The sequence below is a fragment of the Pistacia vera genome, unplaced genomic scaffold (genome assembly GCF_008641045.1).
Source record: "Pistacia vera cultivar Batoury unplaced genomic scaffold, PisVer_v2 Contig206, whole genome shotgun sequence".
NCBI lineage: Eukaryota > Viridiplantae > Streptophyta > Magnoliopsida > Sapindales > Anacardiaceae > Pistacia > Pistacia vera.
In genome coordinates, this window is record NW_022196009.1 from 1,254,009 (window position 1) to 1,257,447 (window position 3,439).

The 3,439-nt window shown below is 39.0% G+C and overlaps 1 non-coding gene across 1 annotated transcript; it reads left to right on the forward strand.

Moving 5' to 3' along the window:
- The first annotated feature begins 1,115 nt into the window (after positions 1-1,115).
- Positions 1,116-1,222, forward strand: LOC116129093. Its single transcript, XR_004127850.1, has one exon. It is a non-coding gene; the product is annotated as a small nucleolar RNA R71 (small nucleolar RNA).
- Positions 1,223-3,439: the final 2,217 nt, after the last annotated feature.

A 3,439-nucleotide genomic window follows, 5' to 3' on the forward strand; every position in this document is an offset into this window, starting at 1 on the left:
GTTGCAATGCATCTGCAAAAGGAATGTTAATATTCAGTTTTTTTAAAACATCAAGAAATTTAATAAACTGCTTATCCTATTTCTCTTTTCTGAGTCTTTAAGGAAATGGTATAGGTGGAGTGTGATGTGCCAACTCTGGTGGAATTTCGGGGAATGGCAATTTCTCTTTCTTTTTCTCTTTCGCTTGTTCCTGCTTCTGCTCATCTTTCTTCAGGCTGGGTGGTTTCTTTTCAGCTTCAATTCCTTCATCAATTTCCTCATTAGATTCTTCATTTTTCTTTGATGAAGTTTCCTCTTTCCTTGGATTGCTCACCTCTTCTAAAACTCTCCCACTTTTCAACGAAATTGCATTTACTTGCTCACATGGGTTAGTCACTGTATTGCTCGGTAGAGAACCCTGTGGTCTATCATCCAGCTTCTCGGCCAATTGGCCCATTTGTACCTCAAGATTCCGAATGGACGCCTCTTGGTTTCTAAAATTTGTCCTCGTATCATTCATGAATCTAGTGGTCCCTTGCATGAATTCACCAAACATATCCTCCAACTTCGTCACTCTTTGATCTCGCGGTTGATTGGTCACCCCTGGTTGGTTAATTGGAACTTACCTCTGGTTCCATTGGTTATTTTGCTGATTCTGATTTCCCCAAGCCAGATTTGGATGATTTCTCCAACCTGGGTTATATGTGTTGGAGTATGGGTTGTTTGGTTGTCTCTGATTTCTTGCCAAGTAATTCACTTGCTCCGTTGATGAAGATGTCAAAGCAAATGTGTTCCCAACTTGACACTCGCTGCTCACATGGTTTCCTGCACAAAATTCACATGTTAGTTGAGGTGCTTGTATAGATTTTACCTGCATAGTTCCCAACTGTTTTTGAAGTGCAGTGAGTTGGGCTGAGATGGCTGTGAAGGCATCAACTTCATGAAGACCCGAAGATTTCCTTGTTGTTACTCTCTCATTTGGTCTTTGATAGTTGTTGCTTGCCAAAACCTCAAGCAACTCATACGCCTCCTCTGGTGTCTTATTCTGCAAGGCCCCTCCTTAAGCTGCATCCACCATGGTTTGCACGTTACCAATCAACCCATTGTAGAATGTTTGGACTTGAAGCCAAACTGGTAGACCATGATGTGGACACTTTCTCATTAGCTCCTTGTATCTCTCCCAAGCCTCGTACAACGACTCAGCATCATCTTGTAGAAATGATGTGATATCATTTCTCAATTTCGCTGACTTAGTTGGAGGAAAGAACTTGGTCAGGAATTTCTGTGCTAGATCATTCCACGTTGTTATTGTTCCTGGTGGTAATGCCATTAACCACCCTTTTGCTTTATCTCCCAGTGAGAATGGGAATAACCGTAGCCTAATAGCATCATCCGACACTCCATTTGACTTGAAGGTGTCGCAAATCTCCAGGAAATTTGCAATGTGCTGATTCAGATCTTCCTTCAAATCACCGTTGAATTTAACCGACTGTTGGATCATCTGGATGATTGCCGGCTTGATCTCGAAGTTGTTTGCTTGTACTGTAGGTCTAGTAATACTTGACCCACTTCCATTCACTGTGGGAACTGAAAATTCCCTCAGTGTCCTGTTTTATTGTTCAGCCATTTCAACAACAACTTCTTCAGATTCTGCAGTAAGATTCTCTCTTTCTCTTCTCTCTCTATTACGTCTTCTCACAGTCCTCTCAAGCTCAAGGTCAACAGGAACCACTGGTTGATGTCTTGCTCTTCGTATAAACTGAACGAACACAAATGAAAGAAAAGTGAGATCACAACTCTAATGGAAATTAAAAACAAAAATTAAAACTTCAATCTAGTTAAACTTAAGGAAAAACTCAATGTTAACTTAAAACAGTCCCCGGCAACGGCGCCAAAAACTTGATGCGTATTTCTTACAACATGCAAAAATGTAGCAAGTATACTAGTCGCTCAAGTAATAAAGTGATGAGTAGGATATCGTTCCCACGAGGATTGTTAGCAAAGCACTAAGTTTCCTAATGTTACCAAGTTGAAGCAATCGAATTCTTTGGATTGGTGGGAGCAAATTTTAATTAAAAAGACAATGAATTTTAGACTAAGAATTAAAACTTAATTAAGAAAGCAATATGAAAACACGGAATATCAATTCAAGCAAAACGGGTAGGGTTTTGACTTCATTTGGATTTTATGGGTTAAACCTAAAAATTACACTAAATTCACATTCATATGCAATGGTTGTAAATCGAACTCGCTAATGTGTTAAACATACCCTCTCGGGCTATGTTTTCCTATTCATCCTTATTAACCTTCCGCACCCAACAAATTAAAGATTAATAATTCCAAACTCATTAAGCAAAAGAGTCCTAATATGATCTAGCATCCAATACTATAATGGTGTTTACCCAAGAAGCCTAACATGAATTATTTCTCAATCTCATCATGTTCATCATATAAAGCATTAAAAATTCAGAGTAACACACAACCCATGCAGATTCATATGAAAATAAAACAATCAAACACTTAACCCATTAAAATCCAAACTACAATCAAAACCCTAACCCATAAAAGATTAGTTCATAGCTAAATCTACAACACAAAAACGAAAAACAGAAATAAACAAGTTTAGCATAATGAAACTGAGATGAAAGATAAGAAATCTCCCCAAAAGATGAATCTTCTAGTCAAAATCCGAATCTTCTCCCTTTAACAATTCGAAAAGCTCAAAGTTTTACTCTAAGGAAAATTGTAAAAGCGGCTAAACCTAAAAAGCTGAAGACCCTTTGGCAAAAGGTTAAGTTTTTCTTTTATACTTAGTCCAAATAACCCAGCCAAAACACGCACAAAACGAAACTGTGCGTTTAACAAAACTGGAAAAATTGACTATCACCGCGGCGAAGAATGAAGCAGACACATTCGTCCCTGGCTTACTTCGCCGCAGCGAAGACAATTCTTTCGCCGGGGCGAAGCTTCTTGAAAAGTTCTGAAATTACAGAACTGCCACTCTGCTTGCTTCTTCATTCGATTCTTCGATTCTCAATGCTCTTCCTTGGGAACAAGCTTCATCGTGCTTTATCCTGCTCCGGAACTCTCCTATCTTCTAAGATCCGCTAATTTCTGAGTCAAAACTATCCAATTTTGTCCTTATTTGCTCAAAATGTCCATTTTAACCTTAAACACGAAAAGTAAAGAATTAAGCAACAATTCAGGTCAAAATGCACTGGAAAGTACCTGAAATCCGACAAAAAGATCAAATAAAAACTGTAATATTTACGGATTATAGTAGGCACTCCGACGCTCAAGTCAGCAAGGTTGAAAGAGGCTAGTATAGTGAGGGCTAGGGAATAAAGAGGTTGCCGGAAGTCTAATCAGAGACTATGACTACGGTGGTGATGTAAAGCTCTCAAGTAGGAGCTTCGGGTGTGAAGGTGTAATGTAGTGTGTCCTTTGTGAGAGGGATGGC